A 13,982-nucleotide genomic window follows, 5' to 3' on the forward strand; every position below is an offset into this window, starting at 1 on the left:
ACGGCAGAAGACAGAGGGTGGTTGCAGAGGGTTGTTTTTCAAACTGGAGGCCTGTGACCAGCGGTGTGCCTCAGGGATCGGTGCTGGGTCCGCTGTTATTTGTTATTTATATTAATGATTTGGATGAGAATTTAGGAGGCATGGTTAGTAAGTTTGCAGATGACACCAAGATTGGTGGCGTTGTGGACAGTGAAGAAGGTTATCTAGGATTGCAACGGGATCTTGATAAATTGGGCCAGTGGGCCGATGAATGGCAGATGGAGTTTAATTTAGATAAATGTGAGGTAATGCATTTTGGTAGATCGAATCGGGCCAGGACCTACTCCGTTAATGGTAGGGCGTTGGGGAGAGTTATAGAACAAAGAGATCTGGGAGTACAGGTTCATAGCTCCTTGAAAGTGGAGTCACAGGTGGATAGGGTAGTGAAGAAGGCATTCAGCATGCTTGGTTTCATTGGTCAGAACATTGAATACAGGAGTTGGGATGTCTTGTTGAAGTTGTACATGACATTAGTAAGGCCACACTTGGAATACTGTGTACAGTTCTGGTCACCCTATTATAGAAAGGATATTATTAAACTAGAAAGAGTGCAGAAAAGATTTACTAGGATGCTGCCGGGACTTGATGGTTTGACTTATAGGGAGAGGTTACATAGGCTGAGACTTTTTTCCCTGGAGAGTAGGAGGTTAAGGGGTGATCTTATAGAAGTCTATAAAATAATGAGGGGCACAGATAAGGTAGATCGTCAAAATCTTTTCCCAAAGGTAGGGGAGTCTATAACGAGGGGGCACAGATTTAAGGTGAGAGGGGAGAGATACAAATGGGTCCAGAGGGGCAATTTTTTCACTCAAAGGGTGGTGAGTGTCTGGAACGAGCTGCCAGAGGCAGTAGTCGAGGCGGGTACAATTTTGTATTTTAAGAAGCATTTGGACAGTAACATGGGTAAGATGGGTATAGAGGGATATGGGCCAAATGCAGGCAATTGGGACTAGCTTAGTGGTATAAACTGGGCGACATGGACATGTTGGGCCGACGGGCCTATTTCCATGTTGTAAACTTCTATGATTCTATGATTCTAAGCCATTGCAGTTGATTCTCTGACGATGACTGGATCTGTGGGAATGGACCAGGCGATGGCAGTCCCTCCTCGGCAAAGAGTGAGTGGAAAGACCGCACCAAAGTCAGAGGGAGAGAGAGACACACATTGAAAGAAGTGGTGAGAAATCGAGCGGGACAGATGAGAGAGGTCGGAGAGAGAGAGAGAGAGAGGGGGAGAGAATTAAACAGAAACAGAGAAAAGGTGTGACACAAACTCAGACAGAGCACGAGAGAAAATGAGCATCGCACACTGGTCCAGAATTAATATATAGAATCGCAAATAAGACCCGGTCCAATAGGTCCCCGTGAACCCTCTTTTTAAAACTCCTTTTAATACCTCCTTTTTATACCAATTTTATCCCCCCTTTTTAAATCCACTTTAAACTGTCATTTGAAACGTAATTAAACCCCTTTTAATCCCTTTTGAACCTCATTTTTAAACCCTACTATTGAAGCCATTTTGCCCCCTTTTTAAACCATTTTTTTGGAGAGACTGTCTTTCTCCAAACTCTCCCACTGTGGTTCCTTTTGAAACCCATCTCTTTCTCACCGAGCTGACAGTCTCTCTCCTAACCCCATTTTGAACCCCTTTAAAACCTCTTTAAACCACTTTTAACGATTGAACCTCCTGAAACCGCTTTTTACCATCCTTTTTTAAAACTATTAACTTCTTAAAACACTTTTTTTTATCTCCAACCCCCTTTTTAAACGTTAACCCCCTTTGAGCCATTTAACTTATTTACAACTCTTTTTAACCTCTTGAATACCATTTCAACCAGTAACTTATTTAACCCCTTTTAACCCTCTTTTTAACCCCTTTATAACATTCGTCTCCTTTTAAACCTTTTTTGAGCTCTTTAACATTACTCTTAATCCCCTCCTGTGAGAGAAGCAAAGCGACCCCCAAACATTGAGCACAATGGAGTTTTGCAGATAGTGGGAGGGACAAGGGCTCTGGCCTCGGTGCGTCTCACAGGAAGTGACCTCACCGCGTAAGACAATGACGACCCAACATGGCCTGGACGGACGCTGCTGTCCCGCCCACTCCGCATCCGACATGGTGTCCTCACCCAGAAGTAACCTCGCCACGTTGATGGCAGCTCACCGTATCCGCCTCTGGGCCCAGCTGGGCTCCGTCTGCTGCCCCGCACCCGAGTGCCTTTTTGAGGAGTCACATGGTCAGGTGACGCCATATCCCAGAGTGCAGCGCTTCCAGAGCTGTGGTTCGATGGGGGCTTTTCTCCGCCGCGCTGGACTGTGGGAAGGCGGGGTCGCCATCCCCGCATCCGTCCAAACAGCTCCTGAAATCGACGAAACCTCCGCTCTTCAACGGGGACCGGCAGCGAAAGGAGCTGCAGTTGGGATTCAAACCCCGGGAGGCAACCAGGATCGCCCGTCGGCTCCTTCCAACCACCTGAACACATTCCCCACCCCATAACCCCCTTCCCACTCCCTCAAGCCCTTCCCCAAACTCTGAACGACTTCCCTGAACAGCTTCCCATCCCCTGAAGCCCTTCCCACACTCTGAATTCCTTACACTCACAATGAATCGTTTCCCATCCCCTGAACCCCTTTTCAACCCCATGAACCCATTCTCGATACACTCAACCGTTTCTCCTCCCCTAAACCCCTTCCCATCCCCTGAACACCTTTCTACCCGCTGATATGATTCCAAGCCGTTGAGCATCTTCCCCAAATTCTTACCATCCCCTGAACCACTTCCCATCCCCTGAATCGCTTCCCACTCCCCGAACTCCTTCACTCCCTCTGAAACCCTGCCCCACCCTCTGAACTATATCCAATCCTCTCGACGCCTTCACCTCCCCTGAACACCTTCCCACCCAATAAACCCCTTCCCCAGCCCATGAATTCCTGATCCCTTCCCAAACCCTTGAACATCTTTCCCACCCTCTGAATCCCGACCATCACCTTCCCACCCTTGAATCAGTTCCCCACACCCTGATCCCCTTCCCCAACACCTAAACCCACAAGGATCTGCACTGGGGCAACAACTATTCAGTATATTCATTATTGACATGGATAACACAATAGAGAGCCATTTATCCAAGTTTGCAAATGACACAAGGATTGATGGCATAGCAAGTCGTGTACACTGGAGCAGAAAATTACAAAGACACATTTGTAGATTAAGTGAGTGGGTAAAACGGTGGCCAATGGACTTCAAAGCAGTTAAATGTGAGGTCATCCATTTTGGACCAAAAAAGGGTCGATCTTAGGATTTGTTTAAATGGCTGTCATTCCATTGAGAATTGAAGATTCTAATTCCAATAGAAGATCTAATTGAAGCGTTTAAGATGATAGAGAGGAATTGTTTCCTCTGGTGGGGGAGTGCAGAACACCGGGAATAAACTTAAAATTAGAGCCGGGCCGTTCAGGGGTGATGTCAGATAGAAGTTCTTCACACAAAGGGCAGTGTAAATGTGGAACTCTCGCCCAAAAAAAGCTGTTGAGGCTGGGGGTCCATTGAAAATTCCAAAACTGAGATTTATAGACTTTTGTTAGGCACGGGTATTATGAGTAACGGAACCGATGCGGGAAGATGGAGTTAAGATTCAGATCAGCCGTGATCTAATTGAACGAAACAGGCTCGAGGTGTTGAATGGTCTACTCTTGTTCCTATGTTCCTATGTCCCGATGTTCCTATGTTCCTATGTCCCGATGTTCCTATGTTCCTATGTCCCGATATTCCTATGTTCCTATGTCCCGATGTTCCTATGTTCCTATGTCCCGATGTTCCTTTGTTCCAATGTCCCGATGTTCCTATGTTCCCATGTCCCGATGTTCCTTTGTTCCAATGTTCCGATGTTCCTATGTTCCTATGTCCCGATGTTCCTATGTTCCTATGTCCCGATGTTCCTTTGTTCCAATGTCCCGATGTTCCTCAGTAACTATGTTCCAATGGAGTAGGGGTGGAAGTGATTATCCGACGGGTCAGTGCTGGGCCCACATCTCCGCTCCGAAAATATAGACTATTCGGATTTGGGAATCGGGAGCACAATCGGAACATTTGCTGATGACACAAAATTTGAAGTTTTGACAACCAGTAACGTAAATTTAAATGAGTCCAGGAAGTCATTGATGGTTTGGACTGGAATGGACTGACAGGTGGCAGATGCCGTTTAATGTGGAGAAGTATGAAGCACATTGAATAATGGTCCGGCAACGCCTCGAATTTAAATTTCCAATCCTCCTGTTAAAATCCTTCCAGGGCCTCACCACTCCCGATCTCTGTATCGTCCTCCAGCCCAACATCACCCCCCACACCCCGAGAACTCTGAACTCCTCCAATTCTTGCCTCTTGTGCATTCCCAATTTTCATCGCTCCAGTACTGGCGGCCGCGCCTTCAGCTGCCCAGTCCGCAAGCTCTGGAATTCCCTCCCGAAACCTCTCCGCCTCTCTACCTCTGTCTCCTCCTTTAAGACGTTCCTTAAAATCTACCTCTTTGATCAAGATTTTAGTTAACTGTTCCAATGCCTCCTTATGTGGCTCAGTGTGAAACTGTGTTTGATAATGTTCCTGTGATGCGACTTGGGACGTTTTACCGCGTTAAATGTGCTATATAAATGCAGGTTGTTGTCGATTATAGATAGAGAATCATAGAATCATAGAATTGTTACATTACAGAAGGAGGCCATTCAGTCCATCGTGCCCGTGCCTGCTCTTTGTAAGAGCAATCCATTTAGTCCCATTCTCCTGCTCTTTCCTCCTAACCCTGCTCATTTTTGTCCCTTCAAGTATTTCTCCAATTCATTTTTGAAAGCCACGATTGAATCTGCTTCCACCTCGCTTTCAGACAGGACATTCCAGATCATAACTACTCGCTGTGTAAAAAAAGTTTTTCCTCATGACACCTTTGGTTCTTTTGCCAATCACCTTAAATCTGTGTCCTTTGTTTCTCGACTCTTCGGCCAATCGGAACAGTTGCTCTTCATTTACTTTATGTAAACCCTTCAAGATTTTGAACACTGACAATCTCCTCTCACCCTTCTCTGCTCTGAGGAGAACAACCCCAGCTTCCCCAGTGTATCCAGTAACTGAAGTCCCTCATCCCTGGAATCATTCTAGTAAATGGTTTCTGCACCCTTTCGAAGGCCTTCACATTCTTCAAAAAGCGCGGTGTCCAGGATTGGATACAATACTCCAGCTTTGGCCGAACCAGTGTTTTATGAAGTTTGAAAATAACTTCCTTGCTATTGTACTCTATGCCTCTATTTATGAAGCCCAGGAGCCCGTATGCTTTTTTAACCGCGTTCTCAACCACCTTCAAAGATTTGTGCACATATACCCCCAGGTCTATCTGTACCTGCACCACCTTCAGTATTGTACCATTTATTTTATATTACCTCTCCTCGTCATCCAGGGAGCTCTGGCTTTGGTTGCCCTACCTTTCCCCCTCGTGGGAATGTACCTGTTCTGTCCCCGAACCATCTGCTCTTTAAAGGCTGCCCATTGTTCGATTACAGTTTTCCCTGCCAATCTTTGATTCCAATTTCCCAGGGCCAGATCCGTTCTCAACTCACCAAAATTGGCCCACTTCCAATTCAAGATTTTTACTCTCAATTGTGCCGTGTCCTTTTCCATCACTAACCTAAACCTTAGGATATTATGATCACTGTTCCCTAAATGTTCCCCCACTGACACTTCTTCCACTTGACCCACCTCATTCCCCAGAACCAGATTCAGCATTGGGCCGGAAACATACTTATCAGGGAAATTCTCCGAAACACACTTCAAAAATTCTTCCCGCTCTCTGCCCTTTATAATATTACTATCCCAGTCTCTATTAGGATAGTTGAAGTCCCCAGTTATCACTACTCTGTATTTCTTGTTCCTCTCTGTAATTTCCCTGCAAATTTGCCCCTCTATCTTCTTCCAAAAATATGGTGGCCTATAGAATAGACTGATTAGTGTATTGGCACCTCTATTGTTTCTTAACACTAACCAAATAGATTCTATCCGTGACCCCTCAAGGACATCCTTTCTCTACAGCACTGACATTTTCTCCTTAATCCATACTGCTGCTAGCCCAAATCTCCCCCGCCTCCTTTTTTTCGTTCCCTATCTTTAATGAACACGTTGAATCCAGGAATATTTAGTACCCAATCCTGCCCTTTTATGAGCTAGGTCTCTGTTATCGCCACAACACCATATTCCCATGTTGGGATTTGTGCCTGCAGCTCACCAACCTTATTTACCATGTTTGGTGCGTTTACACACATGCAGTTTAAACCTACCCAGACCTTCTCGTATTTTGTATTCGTCTGATCCTACCAAATAACATATTATTTCTTACTCTAGTCTCTCCCAATCCTTTGTGGACATTGTTTCTACTTTCTAATGCTCCATCCTGGTGCCCATCCCCGTGACCCGTATATCAATATTACAGAGTTTTCAATTCAGTATACACAGCAAACAATTTAATATTTTATTTCAAATCAGCATTTGTATAATTTAAAATATTAATTATGAATCAAATGGCGTCCCTATAAATCCAAACAACATGTATATAATCTAAGGCAGAATTTGTATAATTTGCATATTTAGCTCTCAAAACTGTATATATATATATATGTGTATGTGTGTGTGTGTGTTTGTGCATGTGTAATTTAATGCAAGATATCTCTCAATTAAAACCACATATCTAAAATTTCAGAGAACAAATATAACTTCAAGCAGTGGATGAATCATTTAAAACCACGTCTTTATTAAAGCAGTTTTTACTTATTTAAAGTGACATTCTTGTCATCGAAAGCAGCCATTTTAACACACGATAACACCATCATTTAAACCAGCTTGTGGCAATTGATCTCTATCATCTAATTTGAAAATACTCGCTCTGGTGTTTCGTATTCTTTATATGCCCATGTTCAAATTCACAGGACACTGACCAGTTCAATGGGAGTAAGGATAGAATGGATGACTTGTAAATGGAGATTGAATCTTCACTGCCTCCAATTATATCCTGCCCTTTCACCGAGCTCAGTTTGTAGCTCTGTGGCCTCTGAGTCAGTAGGTCGTGGGTTCATTTCTCACTCCAGAGACTTAAGCCCATGATCCAAGTTGGCACTCCCGGTGCCAGTACCGAGGGAGTGCCTCACTGTCGGAGGTACCATGTTTCAGATGAGACGTTAAACCGAGGCCCCATTTGTCCTCTCAAGTGGACACAAAAGATCCCACGGCCACGGTTGGAGGAAGAGCAGGGGGAGTTCTCCCTGGTGTGGTGGGACAATATGTATCGCTCAACCAACATCACGAAAAACGGATTATCTGATCACTCTCACATTGCTGTTTGTGGGACCTTGCGCTGTGCAAATTGGCTGCCGCGTTTCCTACAGTAACGAGGTTCATTGGCAAGAAAGGCGCTTTGGGACGTCCTGAGGACGTGAAAGTGGCTATAAAATGCAAATATTTCTTTCACCTGAAAACTGCATTTGATTTTTCCTCCGAATTTCTTCAACAGTTTCTCACCGAAATATCTCGGGATTTTCTCTCTGCTTCGTATCTTTGGGATAATGGGCAGGTACTCAATTTGGCAGGATGTGACTGGTGGTGTCTCTCAGTGATCTCTCTTGGGGCCTCAACTATTCACTGTATTTATGAGCGACTTAGATGACGGGATAGAGAGCAACATAACCAAATTTGTCGATGACACAAAGATAGACAACATTCCAGTGAAGATGGAAACATAAAACTACAGAGAGATATTCACAGACTAAGTGGATGGGCAAAACTGTGGCAAATGGATTTTAATGTAAGCAAGTGTGAGGTCATCAACTTTCGACCGAAATAGGATTGATCAGAGTACTTTCTAAATGGTGAAAAGGTCCAAACAGCGAAGGGCCAAAGATACTTTGTACATAGAAATGTCATGGACAGGTGCAGAAAATAATCAAAAGGGCGATTGGAAATGCTGGCCTTTATATCTAGAGGACTAGACTACAGGTGGTAGAAGTTATGCGACAACTGTACAAAGCCCCGGTTGGACCACTCCTGAATACAGTATTCACTTCTGTGCTCCGCACCAAGGAAAGACATATTGGCCTTGGAGGGAATGCAGCGTTGATTTACTAGAATTATACCTGGACTCCAATGGTTAAACTACGAGGAGACATTGCACAATCTCGGGTTGTATGCCTTGGAATTTGGAAAACTAAGAGGTGATTTGATCGAAACATTCAAGATATTAACGGGAACTGATAGGGTAGATAGAGGGAAACTATTTCCGCTGTTTGGCGAGTCTGGGACTAGGGGACATAGCCTAAAAATTAGAGCCATGATTTTCAGGAGTGAAGTTAGGAAATATTTCTACACGCAAAGGCTGGTAGAAGTTTGGAATCCTCTTCCACGGACAGCAGTTGATGCGAGCTCAATTGTTAATTTCAAACCTGAGATAGATAGATTTTTGTTAACCTGAGGTATGAAGGTATATCGGGCTGAGGAGGGCGTATGGAGTTAGGTCACAGATCAGCCATGATCTTATTGAATGGCGGAACAGATTCGAGGGATTAAATGGCCTCCTTCTGTCCCGATGCAACACCTTTATAAATCACTGTGTTAGACCGCGGCTGGAGTACTGTGTCCAATTCTTGGGCACCACACTTTAGGAAGGATGTCAAGGCCTTGCAGAGGGTTCAGATGAGATTGCCTGGTATAGTTCGAGGATGAGGCAGCTCAGCTACGTGGACAGACCAGAGAAATTGCAATTGTTCTCCTTAGAACAGGAAAGGTTAAGAGGAGAAATATTAGAGGTCTTCAGATTTACAAGGGGTTTTCATATAGTTCAGAAGGAGAAATTGTTTCGACTGGCAGGAAGGTCGCTAACCAGAGGTCACAGATTTAAGATAATTGGCCAAAGAACCAGAGAGGGGAGGTGATGAGGAATTTCGTTTATGCAGCGAGTTGTTATGATCTGGAATGCAGATTGAATGGTGACCATCAAAAGGGAATTGGATAAATACTTGAAGGGGAGAAAATTGCAGGGCTCTGGGGAATGAGCAGGGGAGTGGAACTAATTGGATAGCTCTTTTAAAGAGATGACACAGGCACGATGGGCTGAATGACCTCTTCCTGTGCTGCACGACTCATCAAACGCTGAGGTTTAATACTTCGTGCTTCCAGAAGATGGCACCTTTGCTAAAATATTCCCGCTGCCCCCACCAACACCCCCACCCCACCCCGCCCACCACCAAGTGGACTGTTGGTGAAATGCAGCGAAGTTGGACCCTTGACATTTCACAGTCACTCTGGTGATATTCGTGATTCACTTGACATTGATCTTTCCATTCTCCCTCCTCCCACCCGCTACACGTACCGACTGTTGCTGAGGGACGGGCTCCACAGACCCAGGCTGCCTCATTGACACTTCACACCAAGGGCCTTATCTCCTGTGTCACAAGGGGCTCTCGTTGTCAGCCGCTACCGCACTTTCCAGCAGGGGTCAATGCTGACCAGGAGTGATGGAAGAGAGAGCAAGACAGACAGACAGGAGAGGGATAGAGAGATAGAAGGTGAGAAAAAGAAAGAAAGAGAAAGACACACACACACACACACACATGGAGACTGAGACAGAGAGAGAGAAAGGGGGTGGACTGAGAGAGGTGGAGACAGAGAGAGAGGGAGAGAATATAAGATCATAAGAACATATGAAATAGGAGCAGGAGTCGGCCATTCGGTCTCTTGAGCTTGCTCCACCATTCAATAAGATCGTGGCCGATCTTCTACCATAACTCCACTTTCCCGTCCAATTCCCATATCCCTTCATTCCCCATGAGTCCAAAAACCTATCGATCTCAGCCTTGAATGTATTCAACGACTGAGCATCCACAGCCCTCTGGGGGGAGAGAATTCAAAGATTCGCAAACCTCTGAGTGACGAAATTCCTCCTCATCTCAGCCTTAAATGGCCGACCGCTTATCCTGCGACTATGCTCCCCAGTTCTCGACTCTCCAGCCAATGGATACTACATCTCAGCATCTATGCTGTCTCGTTTCTAGATTCTCTAGCCGGGGAAGGGGAAGCGAGAGGTAGAGGAAGAGGCAGGGAGAGGGAGAGAGACCGAGCGAGTGACGAACACACAAACTCAGATTGACAGAGAGAGAGAGACAGGGAGAGAGGAAGAAAGAGAAGGAGAGTGATAGAGAGGGGGAGAAGGAGAGAGAGAGCAGGAGAGGGAGGGACGGGAGAGAGATAGAGAGACGGAGAGACATAGAGATATAGAGAGACAGAGAGAGAAAAACGACAGAGAGAGACAGAGGGGCAGAGAGAGAGACAGAGAGGCAGAGAGAGAAAGAGAGGGAGAGAGACGGAGATAGAGTCACATAGAGAGATAGAGAGAGACAGACAGAGAGACATACAAAGAGACAGAAAGCGACACAGCGAGAGGCAGATTGAGAGAGACAGAGAGAGAGAGACACACACACACAAACACAGACAGGAAATGGGACAGAGAGAGAGACAGAGAGAGGCACAGAGAGAAAGAGACAGAGAGAGTCTGGAGAGGGAAGGGGAAAGAGACACAGCGGGACAGGCAGAGGAAAACTGTGCAGCTTGAGGAAACGAATCTGTAATGATTAACAGAAGAAGAAGATAGAGAGTGAGAGAAAGATAGAGAGAGACAGATAGCGAGAGACAGAGAGACAGAGAAAGCGAGACACAGAGTAGGGATGGTGCAAAGGGGAAAACAATGAGAGAGAAAAAGACAAAAAGGATGCAAAGAGTGACAGAGAGCGAGTAGAGAAGAGTGAGACAGAGAGAGAGAGCTAGGTGGAGAGGGAGGCAAAGAGAGAGATTGATGGAGAGAGCAATCCAGCTAGTCCCACTACCCCGCCCTTTCCCGGTAGCACTGCATTTTTTCCTTTCAAGTACTTATCCAGTTCCCTTTTGAAGGCCATGATTGAATTTTCCTCCACCACCCTCTCGGGCAGTGCATTCCAGATCCGAACCATTCACTGTGTAAAAAAAAATCCTCATGTCATTTTTGGTGCTTTTGCAAATTACCTTAAATCTCACTCCTCTGGTTCTTGACCCATCCGCCAGTTTCTCTCTAAATGCTCCCCCACTGACACTTGCTCCACTTGGCCCACCTCATTCACGAGATCCAAGTCCAGCAATGCCTCCTTCCTCGTTGGGCTGGAAACGGACTCGTTAAGAAAGTCATCCTGAATACGTTTCAAAAATTCCTCCCCCTCTGTGCCGCAAATATTATTACTACCCCAGTCTATATTAGGATGGTTGAAGTCCCCCGTTATCACTGCTCTGTGGCTTTTGCACCTCTCTGTAATTTCCCTGCAAATGTGCTCCTCGATATCCTTCCCACTGGTTGGTGGCCGACAGAATACACCCAGTAGTGTCATGGCACCTCTTTTATTTCTTAACTCCCTGACCCCTCCAAGACATCCTCTCCCTCCAGTACTGCATTATTCTCCTTGGGGGCCTGTGAGATTTCAGCTACGATGGCCGATAGGTTCAGGTCGTTGGATTCGAAATCCATTGGGCTTTCCTCGGGCAGATTCGAACCCGGCTCGCAGTGGAACTTTTCAGTTATTCGATACATGTTATTTTTCGTTCATCCTTTCAACCTGGAGATCACGGGCCCTGAAACTGCTCAGAATTTTCTCCAATACATTTTATTCTCGTGTCAGTGGCCGCGTGGTCGAATGGAAAAGGCGCTTGATTTCAGTCTGAATCGTGTTGCTGTTAGAAGATTACAGCTTCGAGTCCTGTCGCGTTGTTTTTAGACACAGGGCGTAACCTTTTCCTACATGTTCCGAATGTGTTTTACACCCGACCATTTCTAACTCAGAGTCTTCAGTCTGTCCGGCATTTTTTACATCCCGCGGCGAGAGAGGATCTCTCACTGAAGTTTACTTACAAAAGTTGACTCTCCATTTTCAATATTGTCGAATTCCCATTCCCTCGAAGAACGAAGCCAAGCAGAAGGAGGGAATAACATCGAATTACAGAGAATGTTCAGCACAGAAACAGGCCATTCCGGCCCAACTGATCCATGCCGGTGTTTATGCTCCACACGAGCCTCCTCCCGACTGATTTCATCTAATCCTATCAATATAACCTTATATTCCCTTCTGCCTCAGTGATTGAGGGAGAGGTTTTAAAGATGTTTTTGGGTGCTCTTGATCGGCACATAAAAGCCGGTCCGCCCATTTAAGGCTCGGTTTGGCACAAATCCAACCTCTCAGCAAGGACTGTGTTTGAAAACCCCACATTCATTTCAAGTAAGACCTTCAGATCCGTAGCGGCCGTAGTGTTGACTCTCTGTGACACCCAGCCGCTTGCTGAAGTTTGTTTTGAGTGCTGCACCTCGACTTTTCACAATTCACTATAAAATTACAGAGAATTTACAGCACACAAACAAAGCCATTCGGCCCAACAGGTCCATGCCATAGTTCATGCTTCACACGAGTCTCTTCCCATTCTGCTTCACCTCACTCTATCATGATATCCTCACATTCCTTTCTTCCTCATGTACTTATCTAGCTTCCCCTTAAATGCATTCATGCTATTCAGCTCAACTACTCCTTGTGCGAACAAGCTCTACATTCCAACGACTCTCTGGGTCAAGACGTTTCTGCTGAATTCCTATTGGTTTACTGCTGAATTTCTGATAATTTTGCATCCTAGTTTTGTTCTCCCCGACATGTGGAAACATTCTCCCTCCGTCCACCCAAGAAAATCCCTTCATCATTTTAAAGACCTCGATCAGGTCACCTCTCGGATTTCACTTTTCGAGAAAAATGCACCACAGCCTGTTCAGTCTTGCCTGATCGTTATAATGTCTCAGTTCTGGTATCACCATTGTAAATCATTTTGCACTTTTTCCAGTCCCTCCACGGGATTTTTCTACCATGGGGACCAGAAAAGTGCTCAGTACTCCAAGTGAGGTCTATTCAAAGTGCGATATCAGTTTAACATGACTTCTCTGCTTTTTAATTCTATTCTTCCAGAAATTAACCCCAGTGCTTTGTTTGCACTTTCAATGGCCTTGTTGACCTGCCTCGGCCCTGATCTCTGGAATTCCCTTCCTAAACCTCTCCGCCTCTCGACCTCTCTCTCTTCCTCATGGACACTCCTTTAAACCTATCTCCTTATGTGGGTCCTTTTCAAATTTTGTTTGGTAACACTCCCGTGAAGTGCCTTGGGACGTTAAGGGCATGATATGAATGTAAGTTCTTGTTGTTGTAGCATTGCCACATTTAATAATTTATGAATCTATATCTCTCGGACTCTTTGTGCTTCTACGCCACTTAGAAACTTATTTTTCAAGGAAATGTATTACAACGACCGGAGTTTAAACTGTCCACTATTTCCCAGGGGACTCCCGTTAACCTGCAAGTTCAAGCCCGAAGGGAAGTGGTGATTCTGTTCTGTCAAGGAATGGGAAAGCTTACCTGTGCTGTGTGCTCTTTGCTGCGGGCTTCAGTTGCAGTTCTACCGCTGTGGACACTTGAGGTCCGCAAGACCTGGTAGGACAGAAACACGTGTATTCATTGCAAAAATGTGAAACATCGGCTTGAAACATCTGTCATCGCTACAACATTATGTAACAAAGGCCTGGAACATCTGCAATCGCTACAACAATGTGCGACATAGGCCTGAGACATCTCTATTCATTGCAAAACTCTCAACAAAAAGGTGTAACATGGGCCAGAAACAACTCTAGTCTCTGCAGCAATATATGAAATAGGCCTGAAACATTTCTAATGACTGCAATATTCTGCAACAGGGCAGAAACATCTCTGATCTCTGCAACAAGTGTTACATAAGCCTGAAGTCCATCCATTAATTACAGAAATGTGCAACATAGCCTGAAACATCATCACTCTTCGCAGCAATGTATAACATG

At 45.3% G+C, this 13,982-nt stretch overlaps 1 long non-coding RNA gene across 2 annotated transcripts in view; it reads right to left on the reverse strand.

The window, feature by feature from the left end:
* Positions 1 to 4,067: 4,067 nt before the first annotated feature.
* The window catches only part of LOC137306870 (uncharacterized), a 53,472-nt gene continuing 43,557 nt past the window's right edge, over positions 4,068 to 13,982 (reverse strand). Inside the window, exons 2-3 of one of the 2 annotated variants that reach the window (XR_010958958.1) lie at positions 13,528 to 13,599; positions 4,068 to 4,129 (exon numbers count right to left, since the gene is read on the reverse strand). This is a non-coding gene — a long non-coding RNA (uncharacterized lncRNA). Of the gene's footprint in view, positions 4,130 to 10,989; positions 11,068 to 13,527; positions 13,600 to 13,982 lie in introns of those variants that run through there. The other variant, XR_010958957.1, reaches the window with a different exon arrangement.

Source organism: Heptranchias perlo, chromosome X, assembly GCF_035084215.1.
Source record: "Heptranchias perlo isolate sHepPer1 chromosome X, sHepPer1.hap1, whole genome shotgun sequence".
Lineage (NCBI taxonomy): Eukaryota > Metazoa > Chordata > Chondrichthyes > Hexanchiformes > Hexanchidae > Heptranchias > Heptranchias perlo.